This window comes from Notolabrus celidotus, chromosome 5 (genome assembly GCF_009762535.1).
Source record: "Notolabrus celidotus isolate fNotCel1 chromosome 5, fNotCel1.pri, whole genome shotgun sequence".
NCBI lineage: Eukaryota > Metazoa > Chordata > Actinopteri > Labriformes > Labridae > Notolabrus > Notolabrus celidotus.
The window spans coordinates 575,995-601,982 of NC_048276.1; the positions used below are offsets into that span (position 1 = coordinate 575,995).

General features: G+C 40.1%; 2 long non-coding RNA genes across 2 annotated transcripts; both read left to right on the forward strand.

Annotated features, from left to right (window-relative positions):
* Positions 1-1,102: 1,102 nt before the first annotated feature.
* Positions 1,103-24,577, forward strand: LOC117812300. The gene is made up of 2 exons (XR_004631184.1): positions 1,103-1,629; positions 24,055-24,577. It is a non-coding gene; the product is annotated as an uncharacterized LOC117812300 (long non-coding RNA).
* On the forward strand, positions 5,301-6,444 carry LOC117812301. Its single transcript, XR_004631185.1, has 2 exons — positions 5,301-5,985; positions 6,341-6,444. It is a non-coding gene; the product is annotated as an uncharacterized LOC117812301 (long non-coding RNA).
* Positions 24,578-25,988: the final 1,411 nt, after the last annotated feature.

Below are 25,988 nucleotides of genomic sequence, written 5' to 3' on the forward strand. Positions count from 1 at the left end.
CAGGGAGAGAGAGAGTGAGGAGCGGAGTTTGGAGATGTTTCTGGTATCAACATGAGTTGTCTTTCCCCAGAAATTAGGGTTACAATATGTTTCTTTTATGATTCCAATCCATTCCTCTTTTGCTGTGGCTCAGCGTTTAAATAACCTTTATCAGATTTGATGGTTTAGTCACAGACTTTTGCATTAAAATGTGCAAAACAGTGACATTTATCTTACCCAGCTCAGCACCCCTAAACATCAGATCCTAGAATCCTGCTTGGAATGCACCAAATACAGGAAGTGAGCAAGAGAGGTTCAAAATAAAAGCCAAATGGAATTTGAAAAAATAGCGACAATTCTGGATATTTTCAATCAGAGATGATGAACAAATCTTGGTTTCCACTGATTCATTTTAATTTGGATTAATAGGGGACAACCTCATAATGTAATCCAGCCAATCACAGCTTGATCTGATGTGTGATTTGAAAATATCAGCCATTTGAAATTTGAATAAATAATAATTCTGGGTAATTTCAATCAGAGACAATGAGAAAAATCGCAGTTTTGAATTTGAATTTTTTCTGAATTTATCCTAAATTCCCAATGGTTTTTATTTTGAATATCCAAATCAGATATATCTGTGATAGGCAGGAACACGTTTTGAGGTGTTCTCTTATCAGTCTGAATCTAAATATTTAATTTGAAACAGGGTTGTTAATGTCAAATACTGTATGTAATAATTCCCCAACTGTTTCACATTTTCATATTAAAGACATATTTTATTTTGAAAAAGCCATAAACCACTCACTCGATCACTTCCGGTATTTGGTGCATTCCCTGTCCGGTAGAATCTGCTGCTTTCCTAAATTTAAATTTGCATCCAACTTTGTGAAAGTGTTTCATGCTTTGTGAATTTGCTTTGCACTTCCCTGAGGAGGGAGGGAGGGAGGGAGAGAGGGAGGGAGCGAGAGAGAGAGAGAGAGAGAGAGAGAGAGAGAGAGAGAGAGTTTTAATAAAGGTGCAGACCTTAAAGCACACCGGGCCCAGGTGCAGGACAAGGAGGTGGGGGGCTCCTCCCGGAAACACCATATATGGTGTTTCCTATGCGCATATATGACTGCGCATAGGGCTGCTCTCTCTGCTGCTGCTGCTCGGTGGTGCAGTGATTCTTTAATATGTGCTCTCCCTCTGGATCAGCTCTGCTTCTATCTTTATCTCTTCTGTCTGAAGGGGATTTCCACAGCTCGAGTCTGATTCCATCTGGAGGAGGAAGAACTCCTGACTGAGCTTGAGACAAAGAACACACACATTTAGTCCAAAACAAAAGAAAGTTTCTCACACATGGAACTTTAAATTTAGCACACACACTCATCCCATGCTGTGTGTGCAGCTGAGCAGCAGCTGTGTGTGTGTGCGTGCGTGCGTGTGTGAGAGTGTGTGTGTGTGCGCTCTCAGGACTGCAGTCAGAGGGAGTTTCTGCAGCAGCTCGTGTTCCTGATTTGGCCTTAAGGCTCACTGAAGTAAAAGTGAAAGCATGAAGAGAGATCAGCCGTTTGCTCCTTTGTTAGGTTCATCCAACGTTTAAGAACACTCTGGATTTATTATCTCTTTAGACAGAACCTCTGTGTGGAATAACCTTCAGGATCCATGGTGAGTGTTCTCCTCATTATTTCTGTTTTCATCCTGTATGATTATTTTAATGAAAAGAGGGAGAGTGTTCAGGGAAACGACGACACAGCAGCAGTCTGTTCTTCTGTTTCATTTCATGTCCACTCTTTGATTCTTCTTTCTTTTTTCATATAAGGTTTATTTTTTTTATCAAGGCTAGTTTGCACATTTTATTCCTGAAGCATATTCTATTGTTAAAGCTGAGCTGCTTTATTCTGACATTTAAAACCTCAATGGTTGAATGTATTTCTCCATCACAGCTGACAATGAAAGGCTCCTGTTCTCTAAATAATGTTTCCTTTTCTCTCCTGAAAATGAGAAAACAGATATTTGCTTTAAGACAAGACTGATTTATTGATTTGGCTTTAGTCCCTGAAGTCGAGTTTGTTAAGTCCTTTATTTAAATGGATAAAATACAAACTATGTTTTAACACATCGAACAAAACGAGTTTATTTATAAAGAACCATTCATACAAAGAGAGCAATTCAAAGTAAGTTACAGAGTTAAAAACAACAAACAAAAACACACAGCAAAAAGACATTTCATAAGCATTTCAAGTTTCATCCTCTCATACAATTTAAAATATGACATTAAATTGTAAATGATCGAATTTAAAATATGATATTAAATATAAAGTATACAATTTAAAATATGATGTTCATTTCTAAAATATCCAATTGAAAGTATAATGCTTAATTATAAATGTCAAATCAAACAAATTACATTAAATTGTAAAATATCCTATTTTAAATATGTTGAATTGTAAAATATCCAATATAAAAAAATGACATTCAATTGTAAAATATAAAATTTAAAATATATGATATTAAATATAATATATACAATTTAAAATATGATATTAAATTATGAAATATCCAATGTAAAAAAATGACATTCAATTGTAAAATATAAAATTTAAAATATGATATTCATCTATAAAATATACAATTTAAAATATGATATTTAATGATAGAATATACAATTTGAAATATGATACCAAATTATAAATGTCCAATTAAAAAAATGACATTAAATTGTAAAATATCCAATTTTAAATATGATATTAAATTATTAAATATCCAATATAAAAAGTGACATTAAGTTGTAAAATATTCAGTTTAAAATATGAAATCAAATTGTAAAATATCCTATTTAAAACATGATATTAAATTATTAAATATCCAATTTAATATATTAAATTATAAAATATCCAATCTAAAATATGTCATTAAATTATAAAATATCTAATTTACAAAATGACATTAAATTATGAAACATCTTATTTAATAGTAAAATATAGGCATTTTATAAAAAATATGACATTAAACAAACAGAAGCATTAAAACATCAAATATTTTAAACTATAAGAAAGAGAAAGAAAGTAAAATTTCTCTCAAATATTTAATCAAAACTCAATCTTTTGTTAAAAGAAATGAAAAGAAAATCCTTTAAAGTTTATGGGAAATGTTGAAAGTTAGTTTTTAAAGAAATAAAAACCAAGCTTTAAAAATGTGTTTGCATCCATTATTGAGTCAGCAGCATTAAAGAGGAATGTTTTTACTCTGGATTTAAAGTGGTCAGAGTCAGGGCTTGTCTAAGACTCTCTGGGAGGTTATTCCAGGTCTGTGCAGCATAATAACAACATGCTGCTTCTCCATGCTTTGTTCTGACTCTTGGGACGGTCAGTAGGCCAGCCCCAGATGTCTGTGAACCCTCGTGGGTTCATATGACATGAGCATGTCAGAGATGTATTTTGGTGCTGAGCCACAGAGAGACTTATACACCAGCATGTAGATAGATAGAATCAGAAGAGGTGGTTAGAAAATGTCAGATCATTTAGTAAAAGTAGCTTTAAGGCCCAAAGTTCAGAAACAAGTCTTTATATATCTGTATGAAAGTGCTTATAATACAAATAGTTAAATGTTCATATTTGATTTTTAATATTCTATCTTTAGGTGTTAAAATCCTCTGTTAAGTTTATAAAGTAGAGCTGATGTCAGATAGTTTAAAGACTTACTGACAGAGTTTGTAGTTTCACCTTTAAACAGTGGAGTGTTTAAAGGTGCTTCATGTTTCCTGATCCTGTGGTGATCACACATCCGGGTGAATCTGCTCCATCACTCTTTTTAAGAAGAGGACGGAAGTGTCTTTTATATCTTTGATGAACTCAAGATGGCGCTGTTGGCTTTAGACTGAGTTAAATATTGTATAGTGAACAACCACTAGATGGCAGTAAAGCCTTGAATATAAGCAGCATGAACTTGACTTTGTTGTTAGTGTGTGTGAAAAGGGAAGTGTGTGTGTGTGTGTAGTTTCTCTGCTCATGAGTCACTTGTTAATCACTCTGTTGGTTACTCACTTTGAAACTGAACCTGACTGTTGACCTGATCATTCTGTTGTGTTAAGTTTGCATGAGTGCATGTGATCTCAGAGTTATATCACAGGAGCTCACCGCAGAGATGCCCTGCAGAGATATCAGGAAACAAACTCCCTGAGTCGGCCTGTTATCTGCATTTACAAACTGATATCTGTGGGCTGCATGAATATAAATCACAGTGTCACTGACTTCCTCATATCAACACCATGAGAAGTTTGACTCTTGATGTTCTGCAAAGATGGCAGAAAGATATTGAAGTGGCATAAAAGTCTCAGATCTAACAGGTCTGTGTGTTTGTCACAGTTTGCATACCTGAGAGGCTTTTGTCTCATCTCTATAGAAACCAGTCTTGATGTTTACTGCCCTTATCATCAGTTATCAGTTACCGGACGAGCTCCAACAGCCAGACAGAATAACAGATAACAGGATGGCACACATTCATTCACACAGCTGGAGGAGACGCTCACACACTGCGCGTTTCAAAAGTCACCGCAGCTCGCAGTCTTTACCAGAACGTGTTTCCTTTGTGGCTTCAGTTTGAGGACACAAACAAATCTTTACGTCACATGATGCACTTGTTGTTGACACTCCTTTCTTAATAATACATTTTATTATAAAAGCGCTTTAAAAGTTTCTCCAAGACACTTTACAGGAAAATAAATTGTAAAATAGAAAAGCAAAGGAAAGGAAAGCAGCAAAACAAAACAAAACAAACAAAAATCAACATGTAAAGGTTAAAAGCCGGTGTAAATAGGTGGGTTTTGAGACTGGATTTGAATTTGGTGAGTGAGGGAGAGTCTGAGGTGTTGGGGGAGAGAGTTCCAGAGGGTGGGGGCAGCGACAGAGAAGGCCCTGTCCCCCCAGGTTCGGTGCTTGGGTTTGGTGAGAGGGGTGAGGAGGTTGGCGTTGGTGGAGCGGAGGTTGCAGGAGGGAGCTTAGATTATGGAGGGAACTTGTAGGTGATGAGGGGGATCTTGTACTGTGATGGGAAGCCAATAGAGGTTCTGGAGGACTGGGGTGATGTGGTCTCTGGAGCGGGTGTGAGATGTTGTTGGTATGTTGATGTTGTATTTGCAGTTCATGTCAGTCCACAGAGCTCACCTGTCCGCCTCTTTATGTGGTGAGACACCTCAGCTCAGGAGAAGTCCAGGATGTCAGATGCATGTTCCCTTTACTGTCGAGCACACAGAGGACTGCAACCTGCATGATGGAGCATCATCTCTGATAAATCTTAAAGGTGTTCACTGTTTCTGCTGATTTTTGTAGTGTCAAAAAGAAGAGGTGTGCAAATGTGTCCAAACTGTGGGGATACAGTGAACTCTGCAAAGCGGTACACACTACTCCAGAATAAAACATTTGCAGCTATAGTTTAAATCTAAAAGAAAGAAGAGAGCTCTTCTTCTTCCTCATATTTGATTCAAAAACTAAGAAATGCATTGATAAAACTTGCAGAAATCCAAATAAGGCCATGTAGAACAAACACATAACAGTGTCACATGATTTATTGTAAATGCTCTGTTCACAGTGGCCTCTTAAGCTGCCAAAAATCCTCCCGTGCAGCTCAGCCAGGAGAGGTTTCTGCAGGGAGTGCTTGTTGGAGTCACAAACCCAGATTTAGATTTCCCTGCTGCAGGCTGATTTCTAAGAAATGCCTCTGTGTCTCCTGTGAGGAGAGCCACCTCCTGGTCAAACAGGGGAACTGCAGGTTTCTCCAGAGCATTCTTTTAAGTCACGTGATTTACAAGAAATCGTAGCAGGGCCATAAGGCTCTTGACTCAGCAGTTGCCTTTTTTTTTATTGCATCACGTATTGGAGCAGTTTTATTTCTCTTATCTGGAGATTGCAGACTGAAGCACTCGGATGTGAGCAGGATATGAACTTCATGAGCCCTGTATGTGTGCTTTGAAACCTCACACTGCCTGTGTGAACAGAGTACACTCACATGTGGGTGGTGTTCAGTGTAAGTTAATTGTGTCATCGTGTTGGAGGCTATTTTAGAGTCGGGTATGTGATCTGATACTTCTTCACAGTCAGATTCAGAACTACCCCGGACTGACTCATGAGAAGTTTGCAGAAAACAGCTTTTTGTAAAGTTTGTTGCAAAGACCTGATCCCTTTAGAGTCACAACCAAACTGTTTGTTTTGCTCCACATTTACAACCCCCTCCATCAGATAGCAATGAAGAGGTGTAAAATATGAACACATGAATATGTCTGGGGATATAAAGAGTCTGAAAAGGTGTTGGTCAAAGTTTGGACTTATTGTGCAAACTGTTCTTCCATGACGTATTCTGTATCCCTCTCACCTCTCTGCAGGAGATACGTCACCCATTAGTCCTGTCACTTATTGGAGCATTGAAGATAAACCTGTTTGTCCTGAAGCTGTCAGTCACTCAATAAACTGTGTTCTTTTACACTCACTGAGCGTTCGAGCAATTTGTGTGAAACGTAAATACATTATGTGCTGAGATAATTAAGCTCGGATGGATACACAAAATACATTTAACTTTCACAAACTTATGTGAACACAATAATTTTCTTGTGCATGCACATCAACATATACAGTGTGCATGAGATAATTAACGTGGGTGCACAGATGAATAAACGTACACTTCATTTTTTATGTTAATGGTCCTGCATGCAAAAAACAAACAAGTTACTATAAGTAAATATATTAACTAATTACATATTTTTATCATTATTATTATTATTCTTATTAATATTATTTCTTATTATTGTTTTTGTACTACTATTATTATTATTGCATTATTATTCTTCCTATTATTATAATTATAATAATAATTATTATTGTTATTATTTCTTATTATTTTTATACTACTATTATATTATTATTACATTATTTTAAACATTATAATAAAACATTTTTATTAATATAAAATAATATTTAATTTACTTTCATATATATTAATTATATATAATTAATTGTGTGCACCAGATAAAAGCAGCGTTAATCATCTTTGCTGGACATCAGGGGCTTCATAGACGTCTACATTTTTTCAGATACATTTATTTAATACATTTTATTTATATAGCACCTTTAAAAACATGTTTACAAAGAGCTTTACAGAGAGCAAGACATAGGGAAACAAAAACAATAAAGTACATGACAAAGGTAAGGAGAGCTAAAATGAGTTAAGTAAAAACAATAATAAAAACATGCAGAAATTAAAAAGTCAGTGATGAGTTAAGAAGTAAAAGCACATTTTTAAAAAGTGTGTTTTTAAAAGAGGACAAGGATGTAGTTTGCCTGATCTCCTTCCAGAGTGACCTGGCCCTGACTGCAAAGACCCGGTCACCTCTGGTTTTTAATTTCACTCCAGGAAGGTCCAAGAGGGACCTGCCGGAGGATCTCAGGCAGCAGTTGGGGACATACATTTTAAGGCATTCTCTTAGGTACTCAGTGGGCCGGCCATTTATGCCTTTAAAAGTGAGAGTGAAAATCTTAAAATCAATTCTAAAACCGTCAGGCAGCCAGTGAAGGGAGGCTAACATCAGTGTGATGTGTTCCCTTTTCTTGGTGTGTGTGTGTGTGTGTGTGTGTGTGAGGAGTCTGGTAGCAGCGTTTTGTTCTAACTGGAGTTTAGAGAGGTTGTGTTTGCTTAAGCAGGTGTAGAGTGAGTTACAATAATCTAATCAGGAAGTGATGAATGCATGGATGATGATTTCTAGGTTAGGAGTTATTCTGGAAGTGTAGAGTCCAAGCCAAAGCTTAAAGCCACTGAGACGCTGCACCTGGAATACCTGTCTGAAGCGCTGCAGTTACCGTGCTTCATGAATTAAAGTCTGAGTCATATTTATCAGTTAAACTCTCAGTCCGTTTATTTTCATGATATGAGCTCTGAAGTGTCCAAAACATGACGTTTCACAGACGAACATACACACATAACTCCTGCAGCACCATGCTGCTTCAGCGGTCTAAAACTGTTTAACCTAACACAACAACAACAAAGGTTCCTACCAGACAATGACCCTGTACCACCTTAATTACAGACACAGGTCACACACACATTCATGATCTGCCTTTACAGGATGTTGAAAATGTATGTGAATAGTTTTATGATATACTCTGAGCAGTAAGCTCTTTTCCTCTGCTGTATCTTGGCATAAAGAGGTGCTATTAGCTGACAACATGGCTTCTTCAACTTGCAGTACACCCTGAATATTTAGCAGACAACATGCAAATTGTACATTTAAGTTATTTTGCAAACGTGTTCACGTTGAAGCTGTTGATTTGTCAGATTCAGTCATTGCAAGTGAAAGGTGTTAAATGTATAATATATAACAAGGACTCATTAAACATGGCAGATGCCTGTTTTTCACCTGGTAACCACTTTGATCATGTAACGATCAGCCTACATATTATCACTCAAAACAAGAACGCCAACGCACGCAAACCGAGTGTTTAAAAATCTGAGGTATGTGTGTGATCAGAAATGTTCAGCCTCACTGCTCCTTGTTTACTTCCTATTGTCTGTTGTTGTTGCTGTTGCTGCGTCTCTGCAGCTCCGTGTGCCAGCCCGGCTCACCTTTGGCCACACCTGCAGCAGATGGCTCATTGTTGGTGACACCTGCTAGGTAAATGTGGGATTAAGTGTTGTACACAGCCTCAGGGCTGCAGAGAGTTTAATGTAGAATAATGCAAGGTCATAAAACCTGCTGATGAAGTGACCTGGTGTTGATTCAGTTCCTGATATCATGATTATATTTAACGTTGTGAACGTTGAGCACGGATACAGAAGAGGAAATGTAAACATCACACCCTGAACTGCAGCAGGTACTGACTGAGGCCTGCACTAGGAAGTTATAGAGGCAGTTTAGGGGTTTCCTGTCACTGGGGACAAAGCGGCGGTTGACTCTGTTAAATCACACACACACACACACACACACACACACACACACACACACACACACACACACACACACACACACACACACACATACCATATTGCGGTAAAGGCTGTAGTTCAATCTGGAGTGTTAATTTATAATTCTGTCAGCTGGGCTGGATCTGCTCACGTAGATAGCCCCGTGCACTTAAATCCACCGTTACATGTTCTCCTACACAGACCTGTAGACGTTTTATTTTATTGGGGTCAGATGGAGGATTCTTAAATCATCTGAGAGCACACGAGGGTCAGGAATTCAGAGACGGTTCACGTCCACCCAGAGTTTCCACACAGTGTTCATCAATCACTGAAATCCTCTCTGGTGTTTATCCTCTCTGCTCTGCGCCTCCACATATCTACAGCAGATCATGGCCCATGTTTCTCTTCACAAACACAGACAGTTCACTTTCATCCTCCTGGCTTCTGCAGGTCATAACTTTAAAGGGAGGCGGGCTAATTGATCCAGATTTTATGTAAACGTAGGGTGGATGCATTCCCCCAAAATCCCTCAGTGATGTCTTTGCCTGATTGTTTGCAGTTGTTTGAGATTTCAGCAAGTTTCATCATTTAAATCAAACAAATGTGGTGCTAAAAGAGAGACTCCAAACTGTAGGTGACTTTTTGCAGATGTAGAATGACTCGAGCTCAATGAGGTCAAAGGAAGAAGTTGTGTAACAATACTCGAGTGTGACAAAGCATGAGAAAGTCGGAGGTCAGGATGGACCGGGACTTCAACAAATCATCAGACTGGAACACGGAGGCAGCTTGTTGTTCTCATTTCCTCATGAAGTCCATGTTTGCTCTTTTAAAGATCGTGATCCTCCAGACTGACTGAGATATTTAAAACATTTGACCTTTTAAAGATGCAAAAGTCCAAATCCCCTCACCAGCTATTCAGCTTCATGATGACTACAAAACTAAACTTTATGTAAACTCTGTTCCCAAGAGGATCAATCCATCAATCAATCTTTATTTATAAAGCGCCAAATCACAACAAATGTCCTCCTCAGACTCTTTCCAAACAGAGCAGGTCTAGACCGTACTCTATGTTCTACCATTAACAAAGACCCAACATCAAGACCGGATCAGATCCAGTCCCATCTTCCAGACAGGACTCAGTCTGATCTCATCTTAATCCACCATGAGCAGAGCACTTTGCAGCATGTAGCAAGTTACAGTGGCAAGGACAAACTTCCTTTAACAGGCAGAAACCTCCAGCAGGACCAGACTCATGTTAGACACACATCTGCTGAGACCGTGTTGGAGAGAGGGATAGAGGGAGATGAAGAGAGAGAGAGAGAGAGAGAGAGATGATAGTGGGGAGACGGATAGTAGTAGTTGTAGCAGCTGGAGTCTGGCACATCCACAGCAGAAGAGATCCAGAGGAACCTACGAGACAAGGGAGCTCAGGGACTCCAGAAAGGTCTAAGAAAAGAGAGAAGAGAGGGAGACCAGAAGAAAGAAAAAGAGGAGAAGAAATGGTGAAAGAATGACAGAAGGAAAGGACGGGGTGAGAAAATGAGACAAAGGACGGAGAAACATGGAAAGAACAAAGAGGGAAAGAAAGAAAGGAAGAAAGAAGAAAAGATTGGCAGGAAAGAAGGAATGAAAGAAAAAGGAAGACAGAAGAAGAGAGAGAAGTGAAGGAAGAAAGAAAGAAAGAAGGAAGGAATGAAAGGAAAAAATAAAGGAAGAAGAAAGAGAAAGAAGTAAAGAAAGCAAGAAAGAAAAGAAAGGATGAATAACAGACCCAAAAAAGGAAGCTACGGCAGAGATCCAGAGGAACCTACGAGACAAGGGAGCTCAGGGACTCCAGAAAGGTCTAAGAAAAGAGAAAAGAGAGGGAGACCAGAAGAAAGAAAAAGAGGAGAAGAAATGGGGAAGGAATAACAGAAGGAAAGGACGGGAGAAGAAAAGGAGACATAAAGGATGAAAAAACATGGAAAGAACAAAGAGAGAAAGAAAGAAAGACAGAAAGAAAGAAAGAAAGAAAGAAAGAAAGAAAGAAAGAAAGAAAGAAAGAAAGAAAGAAAGAAAGAAAGAAAGGATGAATAACAGACCCCAAAAAAGGAATCTACAGCAGAGATCCAGAGGAACCTACGAGACAAGGGAGCTCAGGGACTCCAGAAAGGTCTATGGTTAGTAACTTTAGTGGGACAGGAAGAGTTAAAGTGAGAGACAGGCAGAGAGAGGAGAGAGAGGGAAAGACAGGATCCCAGTGTGTCAGTCTAAGCCTATGTGACTGATATGTCGTGTGTGATCAGACTGTCTCAAGCATTGAAGGATTCCATTCTATTCTAACGTTTTTACCACAGTGTCAACAGGCAGAGAGGGAATGAGACGGACTCCTTCCCCTGGATTAATTTGATAGGTGTGATCAGGTCGTCCCTGGTGTCACTTTGAGTTATAGAATTAATCACTGCTCTTTTTGGCTTTGATCAGTCGGATGAATTCCATTCTGCTTTGATCCATCCCGTTCCATTCTATTCTAGCCCATTCCAATTCTAACATTTTAACCACAGTGTCAACAGGCTGGCTGGGAATGTGTTGGACTCCTTCCCCTGGATTAATTTGATATGATGTGTGATCAGGTTGTGTCTGGCGTCACATTTAGCCGTTGAGTATTAATCCCCAATGCAATGGGATCATAACCAATCAGAATGAAGTATTTAACATGGCTGGGTGATGAAGTAGAAAACATAATTTAACTTTAAACACATTGTTTGGATGCCGAGACCCGACCAAACTTTAACCGCAGGCAGAATGTAAAAATGATCGACTTCTTAAATGTTGTTTTGATGTTTTTTTTCTGCTAATTAATAAATTAAGTGATCTAAAGTTTCTCCTCATGAACACTGACCTCCTGAAGAGACCAGGAGGATTTATTTTTATGATCTGTATCGTCAGAGAAAGTTTCATGACTTATAATTACTACGATGTGTTCAGTGTCGGGTTAAAAATAAGCTGCTGGCTTGTTTCACTGGTTTGTGTTACCATGCTGGGCACTGTGCCATCCCGCCAATGAGTAACATCCACCCCCTCTGTGTGGGTGTGTGTGTCTTTGTGTCTGTGTGTGTGTGTGTGTGTGTAAGAGTGTGTGGGTGTGTAAGACAGAGAAAGCCTCTGGGCTTTCCATTAAATCAGCTGACTTCAGCAAACTGTCTTCTCCTTTCTTTTCCTCTTTTCTTTCTATTTGGTTTCATCAGACCTTTTCATGCCAGCGCTCACCAACAACCTCCCGTCTACCCCTCCCCTCTGCACACGCACACACACACACACACACACACACATACACACACACAAACAACTTTACACACACCAAAAAAAACAAAACCTATCCAACCAGTATGCAGCCAGCAGTATGGCTTCGGTCTTTACAGAAAGTCACCTGACTTACTCTCAGCCCTCCCTCCCTCCCTCCCTCCCTCTCTCTATCAGCTCCCTTTCACATATCTGTATCTCTCACACCCACACTCATGATACCCCCCCCCCCCCTCCCCCCCCCCCCCACACACACACACACACACACACACACACACATATTGCTCTCATCATTTGATATTTGGCAAACAGGCAGCTCCTCTGACTGCGGGCGATTCAGAGCCAAACAGGATGTGTTCTCATTCAAACGGGACAGTTTAAGTGAGTTATGTCTGTCCAGCTGTGTGTGTGTGTGTGTGTGTGTGTGTGTGTGTGTGTGTGTGTGTTTCCAACAACACTAACATGGTGTTGTGTATTTCTTCTGCTTACACTTCTGAAATGTTCTATTATGAACAAAGACCCAACATCAAGACCGGATCAGATCCAGTCCCATCTTCCAGACAGGACTCAGTCTGATCTCATCTTAATCCACCATGAGCAGAGCACTTTGCAGCATTTAGCAAGTTACAGTGGCAAGGACAAACTTCCTTTAACAGGCAGAAACCTCCAGCAGGACCAGACTCATGTTAGACACACATCTGCTGAGACCGTGTTGGAGAGAGGGATAGAGGGAGATGAAGAGAGAGAGAGAGATGATAGTGGGGAGACGGATAGTAGTAGTTGTAGCAGCTGGAGTCTTTAAAGACTGATATTTTGAAAACTCTCATTTTGGTGTGGAGGGCAAAATTAAAAGTTTTGGAGAATGCTTACACGCTTGGGCTCACAATTGTTGTTTATGAGCTGAAAAGGGGGGAAGCCACGGGTTTGTCTTTAGATATAAATATTAATATATCACGCTCAGCAGCTTAAAGAATGCTGTTTACATTAACCACTCACCCAAGAAGGAGAACAATGTGCTTCTGTTGTGTAAGACACATGCAGCAACCTCCGGTCTTAAAGTATGAAGCCAATGCTGAAGTGTAAAAAACTGCAGTTCCTTGAGTGTCCACTAGAGGCTGGCTGCAGAAACACAGGAAACCACATACACACCCATTCAAAGAGACGATCTTTACAGCAGAAATAAACATGTTTACAGCCTGGTTCAAAACATGAGTTTACTCTGAACAGCTCATTTCTACATCAGCACACACTGTACAGGGTGAATGTATTATAACATGTCATTTTTGAAGATATTAAAGTGACAAGTTTTGCCCAAATAAGGGCGTGGCTGACTTGATTGGTAGGTGGGAACACTGTAGCTGTTAGCGAGGAGGCTAAAGGCCCGCCTCTTTATCTCACACTACCTCCACAGAAGGTAGGTTGAGTTCAGCATTTCCAATATGGCGTCCACCGATGATCAGCTTCAGGAACAGACGGGTGTCGTCACGGCATCATTTCACATTCTGGTCTGATGTGCTGCAGGTGTTTCTGTGGACGTATCCACGGTCAGATGAGTGTGACTGTGTATGACTGAGATCAGATCACACTGATGGGCTCCAACAATAGTTCCATGGTCCTCTGTCATGCTGTATTAGTGTGTATCATTTTGATTAACAGTGATGCTGCCAAAACATCCTCCTTTAATATATTCATCATTCTTTCTTATTTGACCCCTTTGAGTTCATCTTGATCTCTCTCTGGTGTGTTTTTGTGTCCACAGTCTCTCTCTCTCCTCTCAGCTTCAAACTACTGAAGAGAGCTCTGGTATTTCCCGTAAACCAGCAGACTGATAACACTCTCTCTCTCTCTCTCTCTCTCTTTTCTTGGCGATGGATATTAAAATAGTAGCGTGGATGACAGAGATAGCCCCTCCCATTGCAGACCGCCTTGCTTCCTGTCCTTAACTTCTGCTATCTCAGGATGAGCCCACAACTTCTGTTGACCCTTTTCGACGCGTGTAGCCGGACGTGCACCTCCTCTAAAATGTAACTATTAGCACTTCCTGAATCGCCGTGCATTTCATCTCCTCCTCTCTATTCTTCCCTTTAATCATGTCTGTGTGATAAACAGCAACATGAATCAGCTCTAAATGAACATATCACGCTCTGTTTGCTGTGAAAAAGCAGAAAACAAAGCGGGGTTGAAAACAGCCGACCTGAATATCAGAGAGACCGCGCTGCCATGAAATGTTTCTGAGTTCTGCAGAGCGTTGCAGACACATTGATGCACAGGTGCTCACTTCCACGTGACCACTGCTGTGTAGGATCAATGCACACATATAGACATGGCTTAAGAGAGCATTGGGAGATGGTCCGGTATTTGTTTCCAGAAGGGTGGGAGGGGAAAGGTAGTGTCCAGGGTGTGTGGGGTCCTTGCTGATGCTGCTGGCTTTCCTGTGTAGTCGGCCAGCATAAATCTCATTGAGGTGAGGTAGTCTGGTCCTGATGACTCGCTCCGCAGCCCTCACCACCCTTTAGAGCTCTCTCCTGTTCTCTGCGGTCCAGCTGCTGAACCACTCTGTGCAGCAGGAGGTCAGGAGGCTCTCTACTGTTGACCAATACAAGTTGGTCAGCTTGGTTGAGGGAGTTGGGCCTGCTGTAACTTCATGAGGATATAGAGTCTCTGCTGGGCCAACTGGGGAGATGTGTGTGCAGTCCAGGTGAGGTCAGCAGAGATGTGGACTCCAAGGAATTTAAACTGATCCACCTCCTCCTCTCCCTGAATGAGGAGCAGAGAGATGCACTTAGAAGTCCACAATGATTTCTTTTGATTGAGTGGTGTTTAAGTCCAGGTTGTTATTGTAGTAAATAAAATATAAAACATGACCAGTTAAGACAAGATAAATAAAAGCACTAAAACAGCAAATAGTAATAAGATGATAACATTTTAAGAGTTAAAAATAAGAAATCAGCTGAGAGTGTTCCTGTGTGTTTGTGTGTGTGTGCGTGTGTGGGAGTGAGAGAGTGTGTGTGTGTGTTTGTGTGTGTGTGAGAGTCACAATGAAACTAATGCATAACCGCTGCAAACTGCCAGGTCTGTAAATCTCAGGTTTTAGTCATGATCCGTTTGACAGTTTGTGATGAGACAGACTTCTCCTGTATTTATTTTTACTCTTGAAGGTTTGAAAAGGCGTCTGAATGTGAACACATCAACTTGATTAGAGGACAGTTAAAACCTTTCTCTATCAGAGGGAAGCTGTAAAGAAACTGCTGCACACACAGAGGGCCTGATCTACTAAGATCCCAGATAACGAGCGCTAAATTGCGTGTGCAAACGGAACAATTGCACGTTCTATTTCTGGGTGTGTTGCGGGCGATTCACTATGACTGCGTGCGTAAATGATAACAGGTGCAAAAGTGGTGTGGACCGCCCTTAACTGGGGATTTTGCGTGTGCTACCTACTGTCACCATGGAGAGTTTGAGAGAGCAGAGTGGGCGTAAATGAAAAATGAAGTTTGAGGTTGAGTTGGAGGTCTCGTTGGAGGAGGCAGATAAACACATCGGTGAACTCCAGCCGAGACATTTCAGCGTTACCAGAGGAAACACGATTTGGGAGAATGGAAAAAAAAAAGTGATTTCATTATTTGAAAAGTGTTTTTGTAAGTTGTCCGTCATGAACTTAAAAAATAAGAATCTCTTTTTTCTTAAATGGAGAATCTTCATCAGATGTGTTACAGATGGAGGTAGTCTGTGACCTCCAGGGCTCCTAACGAGCCCCTCATGGAGAGCACCTGCCCTCATTGCACCCAGCTGTAGCTCATCAGCCTGGCTGCTCAATAAAAGGAGCTCCTGTCCCTCAGTTAGAGGTGTGCAACAGGGAAGACAACACCTTCAGTTGTTTCCTCTGTGTGTTGTGATACAGTGTGTATGTTTGTGGAGGGAAGGAGGGTGGCAAAGGGATAATTAAAAAGAGGATTGATCTCTCAGGAGAGTTTTAGGCCTGTTCCTTAGTTTGTCTACTCTTTGTAGTAGACTTAGTGGCTGTGGAGCTTTACACCTCCACTCCATCTTTTAGACCCCAAAGGCCTTACATGTGTTTGTATTTGAGGGTTTTAAGTTTCTTTCTTTAAGTGTCCCTGTCCATGACCTCTGACCTTCATGTCATGCAGCTTGCACACACGTAACAGATGTCTGAGAATCCCTGCAGTACTCCTCACATCAGCTCAGACCAGGACACACCTCAGCAGAGCGCCTGGGCGTCCAGATTGTTATGATGGCATTGATCAGGAGTTACTGCAGCAACAAAGAAATCAGACGGATGTCTTACACGCCATTGCACAGGACATGAGAGCTGTGTCCAATGTGGCGCGCGCCCTCAGCGGTGACACTTAGACCGTCATTGTGCAAGCAAGGCAGCTGGTCAGTGCTCTGTGTCTGGGCTGACAATGGCCGTCAATGCCCGGGCAACAGTCAGGAGGTCTTTCAGTGGCAGTCCTTCAACTGAGCCGCCGGCGAATGAAGAGGGAGAGGAGAGCATAGGAGATGAACGTTCATTACGCACGGCTGGACACTTGGAGATGCAGGCGCTAACTGCGATGGTGCACTGGAATGATCCAGACGCAGGAAAATGCAGGGTTGCAAGGAGCTCAAAAATGGCATTGCTGGATAGACGATATGTCTCAGCATTCTCTCTCTCCGTTGTCTGTCATTGCACCTCTGCCTCCTTCTGGCCACAGTGACCGCAGCCATTTGTGTGTAACGCTGTGCCAGTTTGCACCTGCCTTTCAAACGTGCAAAATAAAGATGCAAAAACACCGCCCGCTATCTGCTTCAGGTTTGATAAATCACATTGAGGGTGCTAAATGATTACATGTGCATCTCCTCCTCCCAGTATTTTGCGCGTTCTGATAATCTGCATATATTCTGCATATTCATGACGGCAATCATGCTAAATGGATTGTGCATGCTTTTTTGCTCATTTGACAGACTCAATCCTCGGTGCTCCCAGTTAGAACATCAGCTTTGCACGTGTTTTTATACACGCAAACCTTTAGTAGATCCGGCCCTAAGAGTTTCTCCTCTTGTCCCTCTTGAACATGACCCCAGCTGACATCCAGAAACTATTTACCTGCATGTTTTACAAAACAAGTCCAGCCCAGAGGATTTACCTCCAGGATCCAAAAAAACAACACTTCCTTCAATTAGATTACGATCAATGAATCACAGCCTCATTAAAATCACAAGCCTTTATGTAAGCTCGTCAGTTTAAGGTCACATATAACTGTTGTTGTGATTCAGTAATCCTTTGTGTGTGACCTCATTACTTTGTTTAGACTTCTCTTTCTACCTGGGCATGCAGGTATGTTCTGTATGTGTCCAGCAGCTGACTCTGAATCAGGAGAGGTCTGACCAGGACCTGAAAATCCACTCCTCACGGCCCGTTGACGTGTGTGTGGTTACTATACTTTGATCCTCAGACATCTCATCAGACGTTAATTTGACTAATTATTAAACTGGTTTCTTTGTGGCTCAGTTTACTCATGACTGTTTGTGTCTCGTATTAAATGAGAGCACTGCAGCAGAAGAGAAGGATGCATGAGAGGATGTGTGGCTATTAGTCAAACTTGCAAAAACCTAAATGTTAACAATCACTACGGTGTCTCTCGAGGTTCAAACACAGTAAAGAATCAGAATCAGAATCAGAATCAGCTTTATTCGCCAAGTATGCTTGAACACACAAGGAATTTGACTTTAGTAAACTGTGCTCTCTTTGTACAAGGCATAAGAATAGGAATAAGAATAAGAACTACAATAAAAAATAAAATAAAAATATAATAACAATAACCTTAGCTATAAATACAAAGAAACAACAAATAGGCATGACTAATATGTACAGGCTAAAATAATATGATAAAGTGCAGTGGTGAGTTGCAGAGGTAGTTTTACATTATAAAATAGAAGTTAAATAGTACAAAAAATAGAAATATGGAATTCTGCTTTGAGAATTGTTGCATTGTGTATCTACATGTATATTTACAGAGAGTATTTATCTGACAGGTATGACACTGTTATGGTTTAGTGTTCATCAGAGTGACAGCCTGGGGGAAGAAGCTGTTCTTATGGCGGGTTGTTTTGGCGCACAGTGATCTGTAGCGCCTGCCGGAGGGGAGGAGTTTGAAGAATTTGTGTCCAGGGTGTGAGGGGTCAGCGGTGATGCTACCTGCCCGTTTCCTGGCCCGGGACCGGTACAAGTCCTGGATGGGGGGCAGGTCGACACCGATGATTTTTTCCGCAGTCCTTATAGTCCGCTGCAGTCTGTGTTTGTCTAGTTTGGTTGCAGAGCCAAACCAGACAGTGATGGAGGTACACAGAACAGACTGGATGATGGAGGTGTAGAACATGATCAGCAGCTCCTGGGGCAGGTTGAACTTCCTGAGCTGACGCAGGAAGTACAACCTCTGCTGGGCCTTTTTTCTGATTCTGTCTATGTGGGAGGTCCACCTCAGGTCCCGGGAAATAGTGGATCCCAGGAACCTGAAAGAGTCCACAGTAGACACAGTGCTGTTCAGGATGGTGAGGGGGGGGAGTGGGGGGGGGGCTTCTCCTGAAGTCCACTGTCATCTCTACCGTCTTGAGCGGGTTCAGCTCCAGATGGTTCTGACTACACCAGAGAGCCAGCTGTTATATGCCAGAACATATATGATTACACTCTTGCTTTACGCTGAGGTTTTTAGGTTCTATTTCCCATAACTTCCTGCTAACCATACATAATCACGCTTATTACCCGGCTACTAACTTAAACTAGAAACATGTTAATAAAATTGATTAAAGATGATTTCATTGATTTCAAATGATTTAAGTTTACAGTTTTTCAAAATAGTCCCAGTGAGGCGTGTGATCAGTTTGTCTCTGGTGTTGCTCATGCTAGTGAAAGTTAATAACCATTGTCAAGGGGTCAAGTTTTAACTAAATATAAGACACATGTAGCTCATATAAAGACAGCTAACATCATCTTTTAACATTTAGAGTTCCTCTCTACCACAGTCTGTTAATTTCAGGAAGGTAACCCAAATTAAATGTGGGTCTCTGTCTCCGAGCTGCAGCCAAAACACTTAGACTCATTATTTTAAGATCATGTGATCCATCTGTTTTCACCGGCTTCAAGTCTTTTTACACCCACAGAGCCAAACATCCAGGACTCAGACTCCAGAGTCCAGTCCGTCCATCATTCATCGTTAATCGTTTGCAGGACGTCTAAGTTGGGGGACGATTGAAGAGGTTGGGTGCAACTCCACTTAGCGTCAAAAGTCTTGTCTGTCTGGATTCTTAATTACACGACTACCCGTTCCCCATGCAGCGTCCCTCATGTAATCCAGTTAACATTTGATTTGAGTAGGGATCAATTCCCTAAAAATACTTGAACATGAAACTCATCAACAGACCTCAGAGTGCAGAAATTCAGCTACCTCACAATTTACTCTCATAAAACTTTAGAATGTCCTGCCAGTTTGTTGTTGTTGTTGTTGGTGGTGGTGGTGTGTGTGTGTGTGTGTGCTAGCAGTTGCACAAGAAAGTTAGCAGCATAAGTAAAGACCAAGCCATGACAAATTGAAGCTGATGTGGAAGTGTTAAAAACTGCAGTTCCTCCAGCGTCCACTAGAGGCTGGCTGCAGAAACACCAGAAACCACATACACACCCATTCAAAGAAGACGATCTTTACAGCAGAAATAAACATGTTTACAGTCTGGTACGAAAACTGATTCTAGTCTGAATATCTCATTTCTCTCTCAGCACACACTGTACGGGGTGAATTATTATAACTCATTATTTTTGAAGATGCTAAAGTTACAAGTTCTGCCCAAATAAGGGCGTGGCTGACTTGATTGACAGGCGGGAACACTGTAGCTGTTAGCGAGGAGGCTGAAGGCCCACCTCTTTACCTCACACTAGCTCCACAGAAGTTAGGTTGAGTTCAACATTTCCAATATGGCGTCCACCGTCCTACGGGATACGGTGAAGGATGTTCGCCTGAAGAGCCTCTGAACTAAATCTCCTTGATTACAGGTGTCTCATGTCTTTGGCCCGGCTTACTCTGTTTCACAGTTCATGATGTGAGCTCCGTTATTTTAACACAATAGTTACATCTTCAGCGATGAGTCACGGTCACAAGATGAAAACTCAGGGAAATACCAGGAGGGTTTTACTTGCCGGCTCTTGCTGTGTGAGTGTGTGAGTGTGAGTGTGTGTGTGTGTGTGTGTGTGTGAGTGTGTGAAAGGAAGTTAATTCATCTCTGCACTTACACAAAAAACAACTCACACAACTCACACAGTAATGAGTGAAGTGTTTACATTCAGTGGGCGGAAAGCACCGGAGATATCTCTTTGCACACACACACACACACACACACACACACACACACACACACACACACACGCATACTTTCTCCTTCCACCTGCCTCCCTCTCACGTGGGTTATTTTCTTGCGGCTCTTCTCTGCAGGGCAGGGACCGACATCAGTGCATTGTGGGTAGTTTATCTACCACACCTCTTCCTGCGGGTTAACTGATTATCAGGGGGCTTTATGTGCTGCTGTCACGTTGTCTTTCAACATCTAAGATAGATTCAACTCATTGTTTTTAACCCTTTGTTTTAATCTCAATCTTTAGTAATCAGAGATATGAGAAATAGAGTGTGGTGAGAATAATGTTGCTGTAGTGGAGTAAATAACAACATCCTGTTCAAAAACAACACTTTGTGTTAACCTCTGAAGCTCTGATAGTTTTAGTGAAGTTTGAACTGGCCGCGAGAATTGAAGTGCTAAAAGCTGCAGTTCCTCTAGTGTCCACTTGAGGCTGCCTCTAGAAGTACAGGAAACCACATACACACCCATTCAAAGAGCTGATCTTTAAAATAAACATGTTTACAGCCTGGTACAAAAACTGATTCTAGTCTGAAGAGCTTGTGTCTCTTTCAGCACACACTGTATGGGGTGATTTATTATAACTAGTTATTTTTAAAGATATTAAAGTTACAAGTTTTGCCCAAATAAGGGCGTGGCTGACTTGATTGACAGGTGGGAACACTGTAGCTGTTAGCCAGGAGGCTAAAGGCCCACCTCTTTACCTCACACTAGCTCCACAGACGTTAGGTTGAGCTCAGAATTTCCAATATGGCGTCCACCGTCCAAACAGCACTTCAGATACAGACGGGTGACGTCACGGAGACTATGTCCGTTTATTATTCAGGATATGGTTGATAGAAACCCTCAGACCGGGAAATCAAACTAACAGATAGTGAGACCAGGTTCAGACTCCAGACGCATGTTTCTGGGTTCTAAGATGAAATGACCCCAGAGCAGTGAGTGAGTTATGAGCTGCTCTCAGGGACCGTATGTCTCTTTGGACATGCATGACATGGCAGCTGTGGTTTAAGGAGGTAGAGTGAGTCTCTAATGGGAGGATCAACAATTAGGTCCCCTATCCCTCCGCTCCATGTGTTCAGCTATCCTGGAGATCAGTGTTTGGCACACTTCAGGTACACACCCCATCTCAAAAAACACTTTGCATGGCAGCCTCTGATACCGGACTCGGATTCAAGCTCACGTGGTCAGAAGAGGAAAGTTTGATGCAGACTTGAGAGTTGTTGTGTGAATACAGTCCGGTGCTTAAATAATCAGAAGAGCTTCTTGGCAGTTTAGGGACTTCCAGAGACCTTTCCCTCCTCTTCTTCTTCTTCTTCTTCCTCTTCCTCAGTTTGTGCTGCTGTAGAAACCCTGTGGTTTACAGAGGGAGAATTAAAAAACATTTCACACTAACACAGTCAAAGAACATTTTCATACAGTTTAAATGTGAGCGACATTAAACAGGTTGATTTATGTTTTCATGAAGGAATTAAAATAATAAAATAAATAACTAATAATATTAAAATAGAGTTAAAACACTTTATTTAATAGATGTTTAATTTATGAGCACATGAGTTTATTTATAATGTTTGCTTTCAAACTGGAGTTTCACAGACATTTAACATTTTATTCATTTGCTAATATGTATTTTAAAAGGATTTATTATAGCACAAATATTTGATACATTTTTGCTTCTGTAGCAATCATTGTGTTAAATACTGGTCTGGAAAATACAATTTTTTAAAATGACAAATGTAGCATTTTATTAGATAATGTTTCCCATCATTTATTTCTTGATTGTATTATTATTATCATTAGTAGTAGTAGTATATTATTTGTTGTTGTTATTATAACTAATATGATTTATATTGATATTAATGATATTATAATTATTATTTTATAATGATTATTATTATTATGCCCGATGTTTCCATTTCCATAAGTTGCTGGTCTTCCTTTGGTTTTAACTGCTTGTTTGAACATCATACACTGAACTGTCTGTAGGTTTTTATTAGGTCATTATTTTGTGGTGATAATAGCAAAATTTCAGGCCACACCTCAAACGCACCTCTTCTGTTTTTTCATAAATTCAAACCTGACCATTTCCTCCTTTCTCACTCTCATTTCTGCATCCCTTCCTTCCCTTTCTTCTTTCTCCTCCTCTCCTCCTCTCCTCCTCTCCTCCTCTCCTTTCTCCTTATCCACAGGAGCCTGAGGGGTTCGTCATGCCTGGGTGCTACAGCGGATCCTCTACGAAGCTAACACTAGCACTTCTTATTATTACTTCATTACATTCTAGTGCTCCTTAGGGAACTGTATGTGGTAGAAATTGACTTTGAATTTTCAGCCTTTTCTTCTTAACTCCTTTATTTAGTTATTTCTGATCAGATCCAACTTGATTTGTTTTCCTTTACATCAGGCATGTCCAAACTATGACCCGGGGGCCAATTGCGGCCCAAGGTCCATTAATTTATGGTCCCAAGCTTCCATCTTAAATCATGTTATTTACAGCACAGAAATGAATCACCTTCTGAATCATCTGAACATTTGCAGTTTCTTTCAAGCGCTGAATCAAAACTAAAGTCAATCCAGAAACGTCTCAAAAAACTTCATGTGGACTACTTGTATAAAGTCAAAGCTCTGGGGATTCTGCAAGACGGCAATAAAGAAGAAACACAAGAACTCTTAAAGATGACAGGTTTTCAAATTAAGGTTTTTATCATGATGTGAAATCTGATAAATGTTCTTGATAAACTCTAAAAGTTCAGAAGACACAAAAGAGGACACAAGACAAGATCAAAATTAGGAAATTGTACAGAAAAGGCAAAATTAGGTGCATAAAAAATGTTCAGAACTCAGGAACATAATTATTTAGTTCTTAAATGTTGTCTGCTGGTCAGAAAAGTCTTAAAAACAACATGAAAAAGAAGTGTGATGAAATCCAGATCGTTATCCTGCCATAGAAAAATAATGAGACAATATTTTTCCCACATTGCCCGACTCTAAAGAAAATAATTTTTCCAGAAGAAGATAAAGTTTGCTAATATTTACATGGATTGTGGAGAACTGAGGACTTCCTAGTTACTGATTTATTGAGAAAAAATATTTATATATTAAATAAATATTTCATATATAACTTTTAGGATTCCTAAGTCTCAGTAGGAGCCACTGACCCTGAGGTATTCTGACAACAACATATGTGGCCCTCTTTGAAAAAAGTTTGGACACTCCTGCTTCACATCCTTAAAGTTTTAGTGAACAGCATCAGATTTAAAGACGGAGCAGATAATCTGCTGCACAGTTTAAATGACTCTTTTATCGGACAGAGTCTTTGTAGTGTCTGCTGACTCAGGAGGAGATATCTCAGGTGCAATGTGACTCATTTGTGCTAAAATAAAGTCTGTGAATGAATCCTGAAATGTGAAGAAAAACTTCTGATATATCAGTCATATATAAATGTCTGTTTTCTGTGTCTGGTAGGTTTACAGTCCACAGGATATCGTCTGCAGAAGGAGGAAGACTGCGGGATCACCGTGAAGGAACTGTGTCTGAAATCATAAGACAGACTGTGGGAACTGAGTCTGAACAATAAGTCAGATTTTAAAGTTTCACATCTGCATTTGAACTTTCTCATGATGGTGTCCTCTCCACACTCTGAGTCTCTTTTACATCCCGAACACGTCCACCGGATCTCTGTCGCTGTGATGTTTCTGTGAGAGATGATTCACCATCGGAAACATGAAACAGATCTTTATGATGAGCGAGGCATCATAAACTGGATGAAAGCAGTTTCTATATAGCAGCAGGCCATCACCCTGACCTCGGTTTGATTAGTTAATGATCCACTTGTTATGTAGCCTGTTAGCTCACAGTTACAGTTTAATCATGACAGATGAGAAGCTCCATGCAGAGTGGTCGGCGTCTGAATAAAGTGTTGGTTTGATGTTATGCTGGATGAAACTGTGTGCTGCTTTTGATTATCCCAATAAATCTATAAACGTCTCTCCTGTCGTTGTATTAGCTGATTTTTTTGTGTGTGTGTGTGTGTGTGTGTGTGTGTGTGTGTGTCCGTGCATGGCTTGATCAAACAGGTTGGACAGTTTACTCTCCTCTCAGCGTGGAGCTGATGGCTGCAGGGGCTGCAGGTGCTGCAGGTGATTTTTTTCAGGCGTTAGGTCACGACACTGAGAATATTCAGGACACAGAATTCACCTGAAGTGGATCCTGACACTGAAGCAGATTTGAAGAGCTGTGTCTGAAAAGGACATGAAGTTTTAAGCTTTATATTAATATGCATGTTTCAAAGATGAGGGTAAATGTGTCTTTTATATGAGCTTTTATTCTCCAGGTGAAAAGCTTCAGTGAGATTAAAATCTCATCGCCGTTTCCAGAACAAAAGCGACGAGAAAACTTTTTAAGGTTTCCAAAAATGATCTGTAAAAAACATCTGAAGCATCCAGTCCGACCACTTTACTCTCCATCTCGACCTGAGAACCGACTTCAAGCTCCTCAAAGTTCTCAGACTGCTCTGTCTCTTTATGTTGGAAGACAAAAGCAGGTTTCCCCACATAGTGTCATCCACCAAAAACTACATATGTCTTATTAACATGCCCTCAGAGACAGAGTGTAAAAAAGGTCAGAGTTCAGAACAACTGTGTCTCTCAGAGTCGTATTAAAGGAGTTACTTATTAAACCTCTGACCAATCAATCAATCAATCAATCAATCAATCAATCAATCAATCAATCAATCAATCAATCAATCAATCAACCAATAAGCTTTTTTTATAAAGCTCCTTTAATTAAAATAAATATATAATGTTTAAATTTAAAAGAGAATGGATTTAGAAGTAGAGAGTTATACAATTAAATTTATATAAATATACAACAAAGGGAAATGTTTGATAATTATGTAAATAAAAGATAAAACAAATATTTAAAACAATAAAAAAGATAAAAAGATAAAGGTTTATGATAAATAGAAGCCCTAAAAATAGTAAATGCTGTATAATAATAATTGTAGATTTAAAAAATAAAACAATAGAATATTAAATTAGATATTAAGTGACATTAAAATAATACTAAAAATGTTTTAAGCCACAATCCTTGATGATGATAATAATAGTAATAATAATAATAATAATAATAAGAAACATTATGTGCAAAATAAAATTGGTACCCTTGTCATTTTTTTTTTTGTAATTTTCCAAAATAATGTTTGAACCGATGGTTTTTATAGAATATAAAAGTATTAAATTACTCACCTATCACAACCCCACTAATATAAATATTCAAATGTTGGAATATATTTTAAAGGTGACATATCACGCTTTTTTCATCAACATATATTGGTCTAAGAGGTCCCCAAAACATGGCTTTAAAGTTTATGCTCAAAAAAACACTTTGAAATCAGATTC